Source organism: Empidonax traillii, unplaced genomic scaffold, assembly GCF_003031625.1.
Source record: "Empidonax traillii isolate 1590-97213 ecotype Southwest subspecies unplaced genomic scaffold, ASM303162v1 scaffold1644:size81793, whole genome shotgun sequence".
Classification (NCBI taxonomy): Eukaryota; Metazoa; Chordata; class Aves; order Passeriformes; family Tyrannidae; genus Empidonax; species Empidonax traillii.
Window position 1 is genome coordinate 55,197 of NW_020956837.1, and position 20,678 is coordinate 75,874.

General features: G+C 40.8%; 1 long non-coding RNA gene across 1 annotated transcript in view; it reads left to right on the forward strand.

The window, feature by feature from the left end:
* LOC114070649 overlaps window positions 1-17,635 on the forward strand; it is a 65,510-nt gene extending 47,875 nt beyond the window's left edge. Inside the window, exon 3 of the long non-coding RNA XR_003573951.1 lies at window positions 17,480-17,635. This is a non-coding gene — a long non-coding RNA (uncharacterized LOC114070649). The remainder of the gene's footprint in view (window positions 1-17,479) is intronic.
* The last annotated feature ends 3,043 nt before the right edge of the window (window positions 17,636-20,678 follow it).

The following is a 20,678-nucleotide window of genomic DNA, read 5'->3' on the forward strand; positions in this document are numbered from 1 at the left end:
AGGGGCTGTCCATTTTGTAGAAATCACAGAAGGTGTTTGGAAAAGGCACTTTGCCAGTGTGTAATTTGACATTTACAGTTGTAATTAAATCAATATAACAGTATGCAGATATCAAAGGAAGTTGTTGAGACTACTTCTTCCCAGCTGTGATTCCTCTTCTTCTCTGGTATCATTATAAGTGACCAGGCACGTTTGGTGATCTCAGATCACCCGTTATTTGAAACAAGAGCACACTGGTTGCTGACATAAGGAAACTGCTAAACATTCTGCAGCCCACTGTGAATCTGGAGACTTTGGCTGCATCATATTCAAAACACTCCGTGCTGTGAGCCAGGATAACTTCACCTTCCTGTGGAGCTGTTGTACTGCTAATTCCCTTCCCCTAAGAACTAACAAGTTCAGGGTTTCACAGCGCTTTGCAAGTGTGTGGACAGCCTCTGCTGCTGGAAGTTGACACTGCCAGACTTGTATCTGCTCTCTTGCTTGGGCTGTTTCTTCTTTCAGTTGCGCACTGGAGACTTGTGTTTAGATCAGGTAAATCTGCATTTAGCTCTCGTTACTGCTATGGAATTGCAGGTGATCATTAGCCCTAGCAGTCAGACAGCTCTGAAGTCCTGGAGACCGTGGCCTTCTTGAGTTACCATTTTGAGCCCTGGTGAGAAGCTAGGTCCCTCCATGTTGGCACTTCCAACACCATGAAGATGCTCTAAAAGCATCCAGGGCACATCTTCCCCTTTGGTGCATCTACCCACACAGTTGTTTGCCTGAGAGAGAGACCACAAGAGAAGCACCTACTTCGTCCAGTTGCCGAAGGGGTTGCAATTCTGTGGTGAACTTCAGAAAGGAGAAACTTTCATATTTGTTTTGCAGCACCCCTTCCTTAGAGATGAATGGGATTTAAGGGCAGATGGTTGAGTGCTCTGAAAAGCTGAGACTTGCAAAACACATAGCTTTGGCTTTTGTACCCTGTAGCCTTTTGTCTGTCTATGGGGATATGACAAAAGACTGCTTACTCTCTGCTGGGCAGGGATCTTGGTTCCCTGCTGACCTTTAATTTAATGCTATATTTTGGGCATTAGTTACATTTTACTAGAGGCAGATTTTCCCAGCAGTCTGGGAATTAGAATTGTTTATTTCTTCCAAAGCACTAAGGGAAAAAAGTCTTCTCTATTTTAATAAGAACATTTCTCTTGGCTTTTTAAGTTTCCATTTTCTTTATATCCCAATTCTCTCTTTTTTTCTTTTTTTTTTTTTTTAATGGTTGTTGGAAAAATTCTGCTAGAAAATGAAATAATTTCCACAAATAATTAGGCTTGTGGTTTTTTGCCAAACTGCCTGCACTTCAAAATGACACTGGAGCCAGAGTGCTGTGATTCCCTATTTTCTGTCATAAGTTTGTCTGTTGGGTAACATCCCCTGTCCTGAGAACATTTGCTTTCTTCTTGGTTGCCAATAATAGGATTAATTTTAAAATTGATGTCTCATGGAAGGATGTAAAGTCCTTCCAAAGAGTGCAGAAAGATGAGAACCAAAGTCCCATATATCTGAAGCATTGGTCCTTCAGGCACTGAGGTGCATTGTTGAATCTCAAGGAATAGGTCTTAAACCATAGATTTTATGTATTATTTTTTTCCATGGAATATTTTGTGAAGAGTGCTTATTCTTGGGGAAGATGTTGTTTAGTTAAAACCCCAGTTTTCAGTACAAAACTTTTATCTCTACCCTTGGGAATACTGTGGAGGTTGAGTGGATGGAGTTAAAAAGCATTTAAAAGAAAGAGAAGAAAAAGGGAGAGAATGACAAATCTGACAAAATCAACCCCAAAACCACTTTTCTGTATATAGGATTGCTGAGATGAGATGTGGATAAATGGGAGGTCCTGATTGCAGTTAAGAGCTGAGGTAACAGTTCTGATGTCTTAGAAATACCTTTCCTCATGAATTTGTTTTGCAATTCATTTGGATGCAGTTGTCTTTAGCTTTTCTCCTGAGCTGCTACAATCACTGTTGCAAGTGATAACTTGAAGAATTAGGAGTTTCTTAGTCCTTTTTTGCTGACTGTCTGAACAGAAACACCACCCAGGTGCAGTGAATGAAATGAGGACTCTCCCCATTTTTCCCTTCTACCAGAACTAAAGTGTTAGAGGTTTTATTTATAGATAGAACTTCTAGATAAGTGATTTGAACAGTAGTTGTAAACAGCATAAATCAGAAATAAAGTTGTGGTGCTCAGTTAAAGAGCTCTGAGAAAGTGGTTTTGCAGACTAGTTTCTTAGTTGTCATTGAATCAAAATGGAGGGGCCGTGCAAATCACTGAAGCTATAAAAGCCAAAGTCATGCCACACCTCTCATCCCTCATCCTGCCTCTGAACTTGACCTGTCAGAAGGAGAAATGTTTAAAGGTATTTGGAGAGTCAGGAGCTCTGGAAGATAAATCTGATTAGATTTGTTTGTTTCTGTGCAGCTTTTGGGGGTGAAGTGCAGCAGCTGAGCTGGCAGAGAGCAATGCTGCATTGCTGTTCAGCTTAATGAAGAAAAAAGTTAATTGTGACTGTAATATTGAAATTGCAGAGGATTGCATATACCTGACTGGTGACTCGCTAAAACATTTGGACTGACACCACCTCTTAGAGAAGTAAGAGATCCCAAAATGAGCATAAGCCACTTTGACCTCCTCTTTATTTCTTCTTGCTCACTTGAGGAGTAACTGAGAGCAAGCCCTGTCCTGGCCTCATGTATCTCCAAAAGGAATTCCTGAACTGTGACTGGAGCCTCAAGGCATAACCATGGTTCAAACTAATTTTGGTTTTGTCCTAATTTCTTAGTTCATGAGATCCCAAAGGGAATTCCACAGCTTTTTTTCCCCCTTACTCATCAATTGTGTGATAGGTTGATGAGGCAGAGATTCTAGCACGTACCTGATGCTTGCTAGCCCAACCTGAACTGAGCTGCCATCCTTAGCAACAGCTCCCATTAGTCATCTGCCGCTTTTTCCTAAGATTGCATCTGAAGCTATTGATGAGGAACTGAGCTCTGGAGTATCCTAAAGCCATTTGGCAGATGGAAGGTTTCTTTGGACCCTTTTTCCTCATTGTGCTGACACTGTGATAAACAGTATTTGCTGCAAACGGGCACTTGCTGATGTGATCTCAGAGAATGTATTTATAACTCAAAGGCAATGGGGCTGTATTAGAGCCACAGGGGGGAGTGATGCAACTAGTTGTTTCTACAGTCTTTTATCCCTAATCTTTGCCTTCAGTCTAAGGGAATACAGTCACTAAATAGCTCTTGGTTTTGCAGCTGCCATTAACAGGGACTAAATTACCTGAGCTGCAAATGCAGTTGTAAAGGTCTCTACGTGAAGCCCTTCTCTGGACCTGTTGAGCTGTGTATGATGTTCCTGTGCTTCTCAGCACTCCAAAATCCATGCCACCGAGTCCGGAGTCAGTGGGGGCAGTTAGGAAACGTTGTAGCTATGAAGCCCAGTTACCTGTGTTTAGCTGAGCTCAGATTTGCTTGCTGTGGTTATACCAGTACAAATGTGACTTCAATCTGGGTAACATCGCAGTGTGTTCCGTCTCTTAAGTACACTTTGAGGGACAGTCACTGTCAGCCTCCAGAACTGACAATTTAAATAGAGGAATAAAATATGAATGAAGAAGTAATACTTTCCTTCACCTACTGGTGTTGCAAAGATGATTTTCTCAAGGTCACCACAACACCCATGGAAGAGTGAGAGGATATATTACATGACCTGTTTTATCTAAAAGGTGTAGGCTTGTGAGCTCTTGTGTGTGGGATTCTCGCTATTGGTCCAACTAATTCAGCTTGAATTTGGCACCTGTGAAAAGAAATCATTTTTGTAAGTGTTCGCAGAACTGTGACCTGCATCTGTGTGAAAGAAATCTCTTGAGTTACAGATATGTTCTTGTAGTTGGAGAAGAGGACTTTAGGAATTTCTCCTTTTGAAGGGTTTTCTGTTGTCTCTTCTAAATTCAGAAAAGTCATGTTTTTAGAGTAGGTTTCTCTGACTTTTCCTCCATAAGAAGTATAGTTTCCTGATGCCAGCTGGCTTTCGAATGTGATTCAAGATCAGTGACTGGAAAATACTGACATGTAAAGACATAAAATGAGTGTTATTAGAATACTCTTAAGTATAGGATATTTTCAGTATGCCCAAATTTGTGTGGTTTTGTTTATTGGTTGTTTTTTTGGCTTTTGTTTTTGTTTTTGTTTTTTTTCCTGTTGTGTCTTTTGTGATTTTTTTGTTGGTGGTGGTTGTTTGGTTTTTTAATTATTATTACTGCTATATTTGGCGATTGTGTCTCCTTGTGAATCTTGGTTGTCAAGAGGCTCCTGTAAGAGAGTCCTTTGCCCTCTTGCAGTCAGGGACTATGGGGCCTGGCATGCCAGATGCCCCACAGGAACCTGACCTGACCTGTAGGATCCTGTCCCTCAAGAAAGAACAACCTACTATCAATTTACTTGCAGGTTTTAATTTTACTACTTCTGACTTAACATAAATCATAGCAATAAATGGAGGTCATGTAGCATCTGTGGTCTGGGATATGACCATCTGTCAGCACAGACAGACAGAACTGGGACCCAAGCTGGTGAGAAATCCCCAGTGGAAGTATTCCCCTTTCTTATGGGATTGTTGCACTCCAAGGAAGGCTCTCCCTTGGTATGCGTCAGTGTGAAAACAGGAGGTTTGTGGTGTTTTTTTAGTTAATTCTCTGAAGAAAAAGATGCATTAAAAAAGAAACATAGAAAAAAAAATCAGACCCACTGAACCTTGCCCACTGCTCATCAACTGTTTCTAAAAATAAATGCAATTGAGATAATTAACAAAACGCTTCCATATGGCATTATTTAATGGGGTTGAAGGGGAGAGAATTAGAAGAGAGATAGGTATAAACAGAAACAGATACCCATCTTAAAGCCATCTACATTGAAAGCCATCATTTCAGTGTTCATGAAGAAAAAAAGTTCATATGTTACAAAACTCCAGAATCAGGGTTGTCTTTGTGTGCTTAATGTGTCTGCATTTTGTATCTTTGTACCTATCTATTCCAAGAGTATTTATTTGCATTTTTCATGGGTTTCCGAACTCCTTTAATGTATATTTTGTTAGTGCTGAGGTAACTATTTAAAGGGAATGAAAACCTAATGCAGGAATTGATTAATAAGTATAGGGGAAAAAAAAGAAGGCCATCTTTCATCTTGGCTTCATGAAAAATGTTTTCCTAAAAAAATGTCATTTTAGACTTCACAGAGCTTGCAAGTTTAGTTGATAAAAGCAAGTATGTAGACACCAAATGTATAAGTAAAATAAGGAAAAAAGGGTCAGACACTTGCTACATCATTTAGCTGTCAAGGACTGGAACTGTCCTGAAATCCCTGCTTAGATTCTCTCTGGGGTTTTGGAAAAAAGAAAAATGGCCACTTGAATGAAAGCAGGTATAGATTTTAGGAAAAGGCAAACCAGAACTCAAATACTTTAACTTATTTAAGATGCACACTTCCCTGAGGTTGCTTTGTACGTAAGAACTGAGTAGGTAAACAATGCTTGTTTGGCATTGTTTGTGGATGGTAAATGTAGGTAGCTACCACTTCAAAGATACAATTCCCAAGCCTATTGTCTTAAAAAAACCAAAAAAATGAACCCTAAAATTGGTGGAGAAGGGTCTCACAGCAATTCATTGTATCCTGCAATGGCTGGAGATTCAAACTGCGAGATGGAAAGATGTGAGAAACCCAAGACAATATGTCACTTTGTTTTCATAAGATTTGCAAACAATTTTTGGAGCAAAAGGGCAGCTACCAGGTAAGAGTGATAAACCTGGTAGGATACTGGTACACATCTGTGACAGGGCTGCTTTGTCTGGCTTCCTAAAATTCAGTCCATCTCTCCTGTTGTACCCTTTGCCTTCTTCACCTTTTATTTCTGGAGTCAGGGCCTTAGAGAGCCTTAGGGATGTTATGGGGTCATAATGAGAAGAGATGGGGTAAAACTGAAGAGGTCACATCCATGTTCAGATGTACACTTCCCAGAGCTGGCTGTCAGAAAAAGAGGTAGTTTGCTCCAATTTAGCCTGATCAGGACAGATGAGAAGTTATAATATCAACTAAAATAAAGCTACAATTTTGTCACGAAGCATGCCCATTGATTTTATGAAGTGGGCAGAGTGGACCTGTGTGAGCTCTCAGAGTGCCCTGCCTTGGTTAGAGGGAAAAGAGAGGCTGTCAAGATGCATTGCCTTAAATACAGGGCTGCCTGTATTTACTACCCAGACTGTCAGCAGGGTGGACACAGCTGCAGGTCCTGATGTAGGACAGTTTTATGAGACCTTTTTCCTTTCTCCATCCTCCTTACTTCTCTGTGAAACATGGCCGTCTCATTTACTGCTGCAGCTCCACTAATATATTAATTTATGGAGTATGAAAAATGAGGTAGTTTTGAATTAACGAGGAGGGACATCAGGATAGACAGCAGGATAATCAATCAGTAATGGCGAGTCAATGTCCTGTTATTAAAATGGAGGAAAAATAATAGAGTGGGTGGAGAGCAGCTCTTGGAAAAGGGGCAGGTGGGTCCTTTTGAAGACCATATAATTCTCTGACCTTGATCTTTACTGGTAAGAGATGGTTCACCAAGACATACTTATTCCCCTTAAAAGAAAATTGTCCCTCTCCCCCTGCCAACCCCAGTGCCCAAACCCAGTAATAATTGAAAAATGTCTTTTTATTTCATTTTTTTTTACAAAGTGAAGAATATAGAATTTCAGTACATGCTGGCCACAGTCTCTATTTCTGCTGTATATGTACGTCTGCCTCTTACAGTATAAATGCAGTAACTCTACTGTTAACTTTAGTGTGATCAATTCTGTGTAAAATATTTTATCCCAAGCAGCACTGTGAAACTTGGAAACCGTTCTATGATTGTTAGAATCAGTTTTTCTTCAGCACAGAGCTTGGCTGAGCAAGATCTTAGGTATTTCAGTATGCCTTGGAGTACTTGAGGCTTCTTTTTGCATTAGTTGGAGTTCATTGCCCTTGACCCTATCCATCCTAAAATGCTTTTATTCATTATGTACAGACAGATGCTGCTGGACTATGAAAGAATTGATAGGGATTTTCTAAGTGATGCACAGATTCAGTTAGGGAGAACTCAGGCTGTAGTTTTTTATAAATCTGAGGAATTAACACGTAGACCAACACTTATGTCTCTGAGGAAAGATTGGTGCTGCCTTTTCCAACGGGCCCTACAATATTATATTTCTCTGTTGCAACAAGTCAGGTTGTCCTTTTTATGACAAGGAAACTTAGCTGACATCTTTTGCCTGCCTTGGAATTATCCCATAGCAGACCAGTAAGATCCTTAAAAATGACTGCAAGAAAGCAACAAAACTCATGAAGCAGCTGTGCTCAGAGATGTGAGTGGGAAAGGAGCAGAGGCAAGGAAGGTAGTGCTCAGGACCCAGAAATGGGTGGAAAGATGGAGTAAGCTTGGCAATTTTCTGACTTTTGCCAATTGATTCTTAAAACAAAATGTCAGTGTTATGTTGCAGATAAAACCTTTTTACTTCTCTCTTCCAATTCTGTTTCTTCTTACACTAGTTCTTCAGGACAGTGCAGTGGCCAGGGCTCATGTACACACATGGAAGGACATGGAAAGGAAAGTACATGATTTTCCCAAGGCTGTGAGGTATCAGTGATCCTGTTCGAATAGGATGTAGCAGCTGTAGTTCACAGCCACGGGGACAGTCACTCACCTTCTCAGTGAGTAATTTCAGACAAGACTACCACCATAAACCTGCAAGGAGTGCATCACTGGGAGCTAATTATTAAATGGAATAGAAAATGTCAAAGCTGGTAGTTGTGAATCCCATTCCTAGGTCCTGAACCTTTCCATATTGGAATCTCTGGCACCTGAGTTAGCATGCAGAGCTTGCTGGACAGCTTAGAGCTGAGTGTTACCCTTCAGAGCACTGAAATACCATCACGTTTTGTAACTTTAATTTTTTTGGGCCTCAGCCTTGCATGCAGAAAATGGATAGACCTTCTCCTATCATCTTGATTTTATCCAGTGGGGGGATGTTAGGAAGAGAAGTACATTAGGGACAGTGAGGGACATGAGTAATAGATGTCAGGTAAGTAAATTGAGATAGATTCATAAGCATCTGGATGTGAACAGTGATAAAGCTGACCGCTGTCTATGTTCACTCTGCAATCTGACTAAAAACCAGAAAAATAAATTGGGTAAGCAAAGGAGAAGCAATGATGCATTTAAAATTGTATTGAGGTTTAATGGCCTCAAGAGAGATACATAACACAATTTTTATTTTTCTATAGAGCCATGAAACACTCTACTGTCCTCAAATGAAATAGACTGCTGTATACAGGCTGAAAAAGTTTACCCCCATGAGTAACTATCCATGCACATCTCTTTGTTTTCTGTAATGGGGCAACTACTGTGAGTAAACTTATACCCACATGTAAAGTGTTCTCCCAAGTGAGACCTATAATCAGAAGAGTGTTTTTATATAAATGGTGTTCTCAGTTCCAGCAGCTGTGGTGCACACAGCCTCTCCTTCCTGATAACATTATTTTCTGTAACTATTTCTGCTTACACGGTAAGTTACCATAATGGTGAAAATTACTTTGTAGTTCTATGGAGAACAGCACAACCATGCATTTACTCAAATAACATATAATTATAACAGTGAATGCTGCTTTTCTCTTTCTGTGAGCACAGTCTGGGACCAGAGCTGTTCCTTGCCACTAAAAAAAGATGGTGTCCCCAAAACAATGTGTCAGACGTATAGTAACAGCTAGGGTTTTCCTGTGTAGAATAAAGAAGACTAAAAAGGCATCATACAGGACTATGCTATGTAGAAACACCAGACTGCAGAGCAATGTAATAATACAGATCAGAAGCTTTAAATTTGTGTGGAAGCACTGGTTGGTGCCTAAGGTCACCAGCTGAGGCTCCTGCTGCTTCTAGGACCAGTCATAGAATTGCTGGTCAAACTGGATATATGGAAACCAGCCATAAGTGGTGATGCTTGTAACCCATTTGGCAGCTCTTGGAGGAGAACTGTGCACGAACATGCTGTGACACAGAAAAGCCCTTGGCAAAACAGCTGAACAGCACACGGCACTGAAGTGGCCTTAGGAAGGTGGGATTACTGTGGCAGAGGACTTTGCTCTGATGATCTGTGGGGAGTTGGAGAATGTGCAGCTGTAACAAGAGTATAATGGGCTGGAGTAACCTTGGGTAAATGCTGCTTTGCTGTGACAATGAAAGGTTTTACAACCAAGCATGTGGCTGTTGCCAATCAGTCACTCTTTGCCAGGTCAAACACATGGTTTTTGGATAGCTTCCATCCCCACTGGCACCTGAAATTCAACAAGCAAATGCTTGCTGTGCCTTGTAATTAAAAGTGAAAAGTACATGTGTCCAGTGCCAAAAAGACAAGAGAAAGAGGGGAGATATGTTGTTCTGACCTGCTTAGCAGCAAAACAAAGATAAGATGTTCTGCTTTGTTGGGTCTAGTACGTTGGCATGCAAATTGGATCCAGCCTGGGATTTGGCACTGCGGGCAGGTTAGGATGGCAGCTTTAGAGTACCTGTGTTCTTTTCCCAGTTTTACAGCCATGATGTATTTTCATTTCCCACCTGCCAGTGAGGATGGCAGAGTGGTTTTCCTTGAAAAGCTTTTGCTTTATATCCAATTTAGCCCTGATTTTCTCCTGATCCTCAGGGCATCCTGCAAGGTCCATCTGTGCTCTTGCGCAGCTGCTGGAGCTGGTGATTAAATGAAGCGATCTCTCCATGGAGAATGGGGTGTGCGAACTTGGAATTCTGTGAAGTGTTTTGTTTTGGTATGGCAGTTTCTGGCAGGTGTGGCTGCAGTGCCAAGAGCCTCTTGTAATTTTGTACAAATCAGAGCAATTAATTGTAACTGGAATCTGGATATGAGAGACAATAGAGGTCAACAATAGCTTAACCAGGGTTATTCCCTGTCAACAAGCGTGGTGGGTTGATGTGCATCTCCTCAGAGATGGCAAGCTGGTGCCCATTTTTATTTTGAAGTATCACCAGTAGACTCTGCTGTTTTGGGTTAAAATAAGTTTTTATTTTATAGCTTGTTACTTTCTTCCTGTTTATGGTTCTCTTCTTTCATTTACCCTCTACAAAAGGCAAAACATTCTGCAGAGATATAGGACCTGCATGTAACCTGAACTGCGTGATGTGCTCTGATCATTCTCTGATCATTTAGTGCTGCAAAGGTGGGGAACCCACAGATGGGATCCCCCTGACATTGGTGCCACAGATGCATGCTGTCCTCCCAAACCAATTTAGTGGACAGCTGAAGAAGTCTATGGAGGAGGTCCTTCACAGGAGCTGAATACTTACAGAAACAGCTGTTGACATCTGGAAAGTTCAGTGACAAGCAAAGGGATTCTGCAGAGTACAGGTTGGTTTGTAATTACAAAGAAGTCCTGATGGGAAGAAGTTCTGTAGAGAGGTTAGCATGAAGTATCTGAAAAGTCTTGAGAGAGCTATTTGGTTCTTTGGTCACGGTACATATAATACAGACCCTGTGCAAAATTCTCAGGAAACTCTTATTTCATTGCTCAGTTTCCATGGGTGTCTGAGTCATTTTTCATTATCCAATAATAAATACAGTAGTGAAAGTCACCTTTAACACTTAAAGATTGCTTGGATTTTATGGGATTGTATTGAAGTGAGTGCCAAGGTATAAAAGCCTTATGGTTGAGGTACTTTTATAACACATGCTTCATAAACTCTTATAAAGTGAGTGCCGTGCACTTCATCCTTTAAGATTACAGCGCTATGGTTCTGAGAGTTGGTGATCTGGTGCTATATTCATTAATTAAATTTGCCATTAATGTTAAATTTTGGGCAATAAGAAGTGAAGTTACAAGAAGTTGAAATGGGGTAGGTCCAGGCAATTTATCTCTCATGAAAGCTCAGTGCACCTTTACTGCTTGACTGATGCCCACAGGTTATCCTTAACATTAAGGAAGTTTTTGAGCCATATGAAGGAAGAAGGAACCCCAAATCTGGGCTGCTCTGTAACACAAGGGATTGCAATGAGCATTTTCCTTTTGGGTCCCAAAGTAAGTAATTATGTGAAAGCTGTTTGTTGCCCTCTTCATGGGTGTAGTTTGGCTTCCTAGAGAGCGGATGTTCCTCTTGTCACAGCTGCTGATCACTAAATAATGGAGCGAGTTGCTTTGCGTGTATGAAAATACATAGAATTTCTCTCTAGAGCAGATTTTTATCACTGCCACATCCCATTTTTTTCCTGTCTGACTGATATGCTCGGTGACTGGAAAATAAAGGTTGCTTTCCTTTTCCCCTGATTATTGCAGACATCAGTATATCTATAGGGCAGCGAGCAGGTATTTAGCCATCACTGAACATCATCTGTGAAAGTGTGTAAAGTTAAGATGTGCTTTCTAAACTAGTGCAAATAACTCAAAGCTATCTTTAGCTTAGCTGATTTATATGGGCGTTACTTTTGGTGGTTAGTAGATTATTACTGGTGACACCAGCACTTTTTTGTCTCGGAGGGATTTGAGCTGATTTAAATAAACTGAGATTTTTTAATTGAACTGACACATGGTGAGGAAAGAACTAAAAAAGGAGGAGATTTTCTTTGCAATGAGTTGCACCATGGGAATAGCAGAGAAGGGCTTCAGACGTGTTCTAAGGGGTTTGAGGTGTGTTCATACTTCTGATGGCATCCTTTAGCCTGCAGGGCAAGAAAATTGCAGTAATGATGTTGGAGAGGAAAAGAATGGGAGGATAATGAATAACCAAGCATTTACCAGTGAGAAATTTCAGATGGTCAAACATTTAATCTAAAATGCTTCAGCAGTAAAAAATTACTTTTCCCATAAGAGATATTCAAACTATTTATATTGAACATACTTGTATGGGCTGATGTTTTGAAGAAAAAAAATGATTTTTGTATCTTTAAGCCTTTAAATGTCATTGGATTTTAGGTTTTCAGCTTCAAAAGGAGGAAAGGACATCATAAATCCAAACAAAGGAAAAATCCTCCATTTGCATTGACATTTCAGTGTAAATTGTTGAAACTTTTTGGCTTTTTAAACTCAAAGCTCTTATGGAACTTTGTGGAAAGTAGGCTTGGCCCCACAGGTCTTGTGAGACCATACAACCCTTAAATATTTTAAATCAAAATGGAAAAGAAATTAAAAAAAAATATTTTTTTTTAGATCAGATTTGTGTTTTCTTGTTGATGATGTAGACATGACCTGTCTTGAGGAAGGATTTAAGGTGTTTCTGAGTTGAGGGGCCAGTGGGAACAGGCCAAAAAAACCCAAAATAAGCCTTTTCACTTGTAAACTGAGCATACTCAATATGGAAATCCCTCTGAAGCTGTAAAGATGAAACCTCAAATTTCTGTCTTTGCAGTAGTGTTTGTGGCAGAACACCCTTTTCAGTTGCAGGAGAGGATAATGCAGCGCTACAGAGCAAACTCTAATAATTTGCTAAGGAGCAGGGTTTATTTTGTAGCTACGGAGGCTTGCATGGTTTGTAGGTTTTTTGGTTTTGTTTTTGTGGTTTTTTTTTTAACTGTTTTGTTTATTTCTTTCTAGAATAGCACTTTATATAGGCAAATGAGAATGTGACTGGAACCTCTGAAAAGGACCACTTATGAAAAGCACATTAAAGTGAAGGGAGAATCAGGAGGCAGTACAGAATGGTTTAATGTTGCCTACTTATTTCTTAGAACAAAAGACATTTATTTGAACCTGGCTTCTTTATTCATTTACTGGGATCCTTCCTGCTAATGTAACTGAGTGGTGCTACTGCTACAGATATTGTACCTATAAAACTGCTCAGTGCTGATTTAGTGAGATGTCGTTTGGTAATTTACACTGAAAGTTTATGTTTGTTAAGAAAAATAAAAGGCTTAATTGAAAACTAATATTAATAAAAAAGCCCTTTACATGGCATGTTGTTTTGTTTTGTTTTGGCTTGGTTTTTTTTGTCCAGTGGTGATGTATTAACAAATTCAGCAATGTACAAAACAGGTCTTTATTGTGTTTGAATGACACAGAGCCGGGGAGCAAGAGTAGTGATAAAGCTTTTGAATCTGTAATAATGTGGGGTAATAATATGGAGAGTGCATGTGTGTGTTCTTGTGCCTCAGGTGCAGAAGAGGAAGGATAATGAAATGTGCCAAGCGTGCCTGCTGACATGAGGGCAAAGCCATGAGGGGTACTGAGGGAAGGACTGAGTGCCAAGCTATCGGGGAGTCTTTGGCATAACTGCAGTAGACAGATTCAGGCAAATATGGGCTCAGGCTACCCATAGCTCCATGCCAGTTGAGTCTGGGCATGCTGTAGCACTGTGAGAAGTGTGCTAGCTCATTACTGGTATGGTTCAGTATTCCAGAACACAGTTGTCTTAGTGCCTGGCTAGCTTGGAGCAGAGGGAGAGGAATGTGTCACCATCTTAACTCATCCACCTGCACATAGCCTGTGTGAAAGCAGTACTGAGGAAGGTGTTTGTGTGAACCCAATGACACACCTGGAATTTTAATCAGGGTAGCAGGAACTCAGATTCTTAGTTACAAATAGTGCCCTAGTTTTTATTATATTAGCCCTTTCAGAGGGCATAATTTTTCAGTATATTTATGCTGTAATATGGTGTCACTTTCCTTCCTCCCTACTTCTGCATTAGTTCAAAACTACATGCTCTCCAAAAAACATGAGTGACTCTTAACTAATACTGTGGTTTGTGTACCAAATGTATCATGGCAGATATAGGTATCGTACCTCCCCTCCTTGCACTTTCTGCCTGCAGCTTGTGCTGTTTGTTTCCTGGGTTAAATCCCCTTGAAGTGTTCAGAGCTGAATATGCTTCCTGATCACCTATTGAATATCCCAGACCATATATTGTAGTTAAAGTTGTTCTTGCAAGGTGACCTCTCTGTATCATCTTCCTTCTATGTGCTTCTCCCACTGGTGTCTGGTGTTCTGCCCCACTGGGGTTCATCCAGAACAGCTCTGTATGTGTCATCATTGTCCCCAGAGCTCCTGCTTTAAAGGAGGTGCACCATGTCCCAGACAGCTCTCTTCTTCTGCATCCATTCCCAAGACACTCTCTGAAGTTCAGACTGATTTTCAGCCGGTGCTTGTCATTCATTGTTCACTGCATTCTGGAGGTCAGGGAAAAGTATGTAGCATAAACTACTTCATGTTAAGTATGTTTTCAAGGACTTACCCTTAGCAGTAACCAATCCTGCCTCCCCTCCCCCTCTCCACTTAAACTAGAGAAGATAGCAACTGAAAAAATATTTTATATAGGCATGTATGTATAAATATATATAATCTAGAATGTAGCAAGGTGAAATGTAATTTCCTTTTAAGTAAAGTCTGCCATTTAATTTAATTTTTTAGAAAATTATTAGATCTTAAAACCCTATAAATTACATTTGACAACTCTCCGGTGCTCCTTTGCTATTCCTTATGGCAATTATAAATGGCAACACAGGGTGCTGGCAGAAATGCTCATTCTGACTGGAGTTTGTTTATTGTCCCTTAATGAAAAGTGATTAATCTAAATCACTACTGGGGTAGATCCTTCGTCCTGGTCCCATAATGAGAAGTGGTGGTTTCAGGCCTTTGACAAATGTCCTGCTATTTCCCCTGCCAAAAGTTCCCTCCCCCCAGAGCTTCCAGGAGAAAAACTACAAAACCAAAGAAACAAAATAAGGCCCAAAGTCTCTCACTCTTCTTCTCCTGCTTGCCATGTAACAAACCTGTGTGCCAGTCCTAGCTGCATGGCTGGTGGTGGCCTTTTTTTTTTCCACTCTGGTTGAGCCTCCTATTTCTTCCATGCTGCTCTGTGCAGGATCAGCCTTGCCTGGGAGGATGGATGACAAAAGAGGTGTTGCCTATCTTCCTTCGAAGAATGGAGAGTTGATATAGGGAGTGGGCAAAGGGGCAGGAGGTGACTTATGTGATGTCACTTACCACTAGGTGTGACTATTAGTCTTCCACCTTTCCTAGCTTGATTTTTTTATCTAATCTTGCAACTGTTGTAGTAAATGAGGATGATCATAAAGAAAAACTGGGCATCTTATGATGATGGCCTAAATTCAGCTTTTCATTTGCTTCATCCCATATATTACATCTCACACAGCTGCACTCACACTCTGCCTGTAGAATCTTTTATACCAAAACTATTCTTAGCTCTGTTATCTATAATTTACCACTGGCCTTCACATATGATTGGATGTTCACCTCTTATTTACATTCTTTCCTTGCTGCTAGGCTCCACGGCCTTGCTGCATACTCTAACATGCAACCACTGTTATGCATCCAGAAAAAAAAAGAAATTGTCCAGTTTTCTGAACCATTTGGTGGAAATGCTGCCTTTTCCATCTCATCTGACCTGTTTCTTGAACTGTCCACCAAAGTGTTGCAGATTGTTTGTGAGAGATCGTTTGTACCACTGTTAGCTCTCTTGTGCTCCTTATTTGAGAGCAGTACTCCAACACTGACCTTTTAATACACAGCATTATTAACACTGTAACCATTTATAACATCGGGTGGAAAATATTTTTATTTCTGAAATATCCTTTATTTTAAATGTAAGATCTTTCTGGATTATCTTATTAAGTGGGCAGCTTTACATCCTTCTTCCATTCTGTAGAACAAGTGGTTTTTACTGAACAGTGTTACAGTTCTCTGGCACAGACAATATGCTTTAGATAAACAGGGTTAGACAAATGTCTCTGAAGTCTTGGTCACCAGTGACAGAAAAAAATAATTTGAAATAGTGGTGAAATCATTATTGTTTGGAGCAAAATAAAATAGATATCTTGATCTCATTAGAAAGAAGAACAGTCCCAAAGCTTCCTTCTAGGTGGAGACCTTTGAGATCTATTCTCAAGGCCAGTTTCCACAGAGTTAGTTGCATATGGGAACATTTCTCATTGCCCAGACTGTGCACGAGAACACAATGAAAATGCACTTCTTCAGGACCTGTGGTGTGGCTTCCTGTGGGAATGGGCGGAGATTGATTTTTGGGACTGATTAAGCGGTATATGTGAGCGATGTTGAAGGAGCTTTCAGCTCAGGCTGGATTCATACAGATGGTTTCACTCTGGGAAAATGTTCAGTTCTAGTTCAGCTTTTCATTTCTTAGTGGAAAGGATCAGACACCATTTATGTTATATTCACTTTCCCTTGGTGACTTCATGGAGTTAATGAGCTGCTTAAAATTAAACAAGCACTGAAATTTTTTGCTTGATCAAGGTCTAACATACCAAGGGTCTTACCATTCCTTGTAACTGATTTTTGCTGTCAAAAGTAATGTGTTTCCCTGTTGTAATCTTGAAGCTGGAGCTCTGTGAAGCTGGATAATAAAAGTTATCATGGACATGCGAGTGTAACAAAATTGCAGCAGATCTCAGCTAGCTGATCATTCTGCAGTGAGCTAAAAAGGGCCATTCCTGGATCTGTTTTCCTGCTGATAGACAGTTTCTGTATTTGATTCATCTGCTTTTTCAATAACCTGCTGAGTTTAGAGCAGCTGTAATTTATTTCCCACTGTTTGCCTTTATTTTATGGTCCTGGCATTTGCTTTAATGTGGAGTCGTTTTCTCCAGATGTTAATAAGGTGGTGTTAATGTTTCCACAACATTTTTTTGATAACATTTGTGTAGAGCATGCCATCTGATAGTGTGGAATCAACCCATTTCAAAATACTGGTAATAATTTTCTAATTAAAATTAGAGGCTCAGAAGTGTTTTCTTCCCTGTACAACTTGAGGTCATACACTTGGGGAAAATTACATTTTTACTGAGTGAGTGAATACCTTTTACTGTACAAATTGGAAACATGAGATATGACATCATGTATCAATGTTTGTGCATATGCACATTTTCAGATGGCAGCAGCTGATCCAGGTAAGCATTCGGCGTTTCCAGTGAAGTGATGCTCTCATTCACAGCTCTGCAAACTGCCAAATAATGATCCTTAAATCTCAGTAGTGCTCTCTTCACTTTTAAAGAGAGGATTCCACATTCGGTAAGAGAGGTAGTAGACTGACAAGGGTCCAGAAAAGCCTGATGTGGCTGTCTGAGGTTGCTATATCTAACCAAGTTCAGCTTTTATACCAACACAACATTTTTCATTCTTGCTGGCCTTTCTGAATTTATTTGAATAAAATTAAAATGAAAAAAGGAAATCACCAAATAGATCAGCAAATGAATCAGCAAATAAAATGAAACTGAAACTCTAAAAAATCACCCTATTTTGGAAATTCTATGGGCTGTTACAATGTTGAGTGCTGTTCTGAATACATCTAATAGTAGTTAGTGCTGAATGACCTTACTTTTAAATGATGTTCAGTTAATTTCACTTTTCCATTCACACTCTTTTCCCTCCATTTTTCTATTTAGATCATGCTTCTTAGTGATCCAGAGATTGAGAGCAGCATCCTCATCAGCTCTGATGAAGGGGCTACCTACCAGAAGTATCGTTTGAACTTCTATATCCAGAGCTTGCTCTTCCACCCCAGGCAGGAGGAGTGGATCTTGGCCTACAGTCTGGATCAAAAGGTGAGCAATTGATTTTGTGTTTCAACGATTATGAGCCAGGAGTTGAAGGGGATATTGTCTAGAACTCTGCACTTTCAGAGATGATGTAGAAATTATGGAGTGCTTTGCTGTTCTCACTTTGTAGGTTCAAGTGTGCTCAAAAGCCTCCCATTGACTCCAAAGGGAGCTCACTAAAAGGAGCTGAGTGTTACAGTGATCAGGACGGGTGTGGAAACTTCAGTAGCCTTGATGTTGTGAAAAGAATTAGTGATTTGACATGACATATGGAGCTCTTCTAAAAATCTGTTGATTTTCAGGCTCTGATTGCTGAGCTGAGGATGGAGCACTCAGGCTGAGTTGGCCCAGAACAGCTGCCTGTTGAGCATTGGGGGGTGCTCATTGTGCTTGCAAATTGAACTCTATCTGGAAATCAGGGAGCAGCAAGGGATGACAAACATCTCTGTGCCACTTTTAAGTCACTTTGCAGTGCCTTCTGTTAGTGAGACATCTCTTCAGTCTGTTCCTTCATCCTTAGCAAGTTTACTCTTTCATAACGCTCATCTACCTTGAAAGGTGCTGAGCAGGGCAGGTGCAATGTGATAGTAAAGGGCTGTGACTAAGGAGTTTTGTGCTTCAATTCTGGAGCAGTAGTCCCTGCTACAGCCCAAAGCTGCAACAGAGACTGGATGATCAGGTTACAGATTTTAGAAAGCTTAAAACTTGCTGAGCTTTCATCTTTCCTCTCTTATGTTTCCATCATTCCTAGACTCTGGAAAGCAAAAACATGCTGAGTAGCCACTAAGTTTTTCTCCTTGTGGTGGGTTGACCCTGGCTAGATGATTTGTCCATGGAAGTTACCCTATCACTCCCCTCTTCAGCTGGACAGGGGACAGAAGATATAGCAAAAGGCCTGTGGGTTGAGATAAGAGCAGGAAGAGATCATTCAGCAGTTACTGACACAGGCAAAACAGACTTGACTTGGGAAAATTAATTGAATTTATTACCTATCAAATCAGAGTAGGGTAATGAGAAATAAAAACTAAACCTTAAACCATCTTTCTACCATCCCTCCATTCTTTCCGGGCTCAGCTTCACTCTCAGTTTTCTCTATGTCCTCCACCCCAGCAGCAGAGGGGGTTGGGACATACAGGCTGTGGTCAGTTCATCACACATTGTCTCTGCTGCTCCTTCCTTCTCAGGGGAAGGACTCCTCTCACTCTTCCCCTGCTCCAGTGTGGGCTCATTCCCACAGGAATCAGTCCTCCACAAACTTTTGTGGGTCCTTCCCACAGGCTATAGTTCTTCATGAACTGCTCCAGTGTGGTTCTTTTCCATGGGATGCAGAAAATAGACTCCAGTAACAGACTGCTCCCAGTGTGGGTCCCTCATGGGGTCACAGGTCCCACCTACATGAGCTCCTCTCCTTCCATGGGTTGAGGGGTCAGCCTGCCTCACTGGTCTTCAGTAGGGACTGCAGGGAAATCTCTGCTCTGGCATCTGGGGCACATCCTCCTGCTCCTTCTTCACTCACCTTCGTGTTTACAGGGCTGTTTCTCTCACATTTTCTTTTATTCCTCTCTGGCTGAAGCTGCTGGTTTGATTTTTTTCCTCACTTCTTAGACATGTTATCTCAGAGGTGCTGCCACTGTCACTGGTGGGTTTGACCTGGGCCAACAGCGGGTCCATCGTGGAGCTGGCTGCATTTGCTGTGTTGGACAGCTTCTAGCAGCTTTTCATGGAAGATACCCCTGTAGCCCCCTCCCCACTCCCAAAACCTTGCCACAGAAACCAAGTGCGTGTGTTAATCTGTCAGGGGTGTCTGTGTGTATGTGTGAGTTCTGACTGGGATTTTCAATTTCTGCAGTTATTGTTGAAGCTTTCTGAACTAGTCAGTCTCACATCCCACTTATAAGAACTATATAGCTAAAATAGCGTGCCTCTGTATTTGACAATTTCCTTTGAAAGGCTAGTGCAAGTCTTTACTAAAGTATTTACCGAGAGTGTAATCAAATAACGTCCTACTGCTCTACTTCCCAGTGCAACCTTTCCATCCACTCGTTAACAGAATGTATGGCAGACACCTGGTGTTTTGCTGCTATGCTGCTGATGATTCTTGAGTGACATTTGCAAGAACAAAGCTATTGTAAATACACTCCTTTCATAGTGTCGAGTCCTTACTGTATGAAGGAGGTAGTCAAATGTCAAATAGTTTTCTGCACTCAGATGTTCAGTGTAACAGGGATTTTGAAGTAGTCTAGAAAGACCAATCTATTTATTTGATGTCACAAAATGGTTTGATGTCACTTTTAAACTAGAGGTAAAGATTTTGCATGAATATGGTGTTTTTACAAAACGGCCTTGAAAGAAACAGGCATCTGCTGAGGTGCTTATGGGAGAAGCCAGATGTGATATACTGAGTATGTGTTTGCAAAGAGATCCATCTGTAGTGAGTGCAGAGCATCTGCTCTTGGGTTGAAGCACTGGACTTCTATTTCCAGTGTTTTGTGGTCTTTTTGTGTGATAGCCATCAAGAAGAAATCAAAATACAAAGTAGGCACGGGTGATTGGACTGTGAGGTAATGAGAACAGTCCCCTGGTCCAATACAGCAATAACAGGCCAGGAGGATTTTTGCTCCTGCTTCTTCAAACTAATACATCTGTGTGCACACCTCAGCTGCTCTCTTCTGCTCAGGACAAGGACAAGGAAAATGAACTGTGAGCTAGAACTGCTTGCATTTTATCCCAAGAACTGAACAAAATAGTCCACAGAGTAAGAGCAAAGATGGGGTGATCTGCAGCTTGTTGGTCAAATGGAAATGAAGGAATACAAAGTTCAGGCTTCCCTTTCATGCAAAGTGGCCTTTGCATTCAAAGCCACTTGGGATGCTTTTCTTCACTATTCATGAGGATGGCCTGAAGTGTTTGTTAAAATCTGGTCCTAAAATGGAACCATGGAGCAGTGCATTTTCCAGTTGAAGCGTTTTCTTAACATAAGCCAGGTAGTGATTGTGCTCAGCCACATCTTGGCTTAGTAAGAGCTGTAAAAGAAGTGTCACTCTGA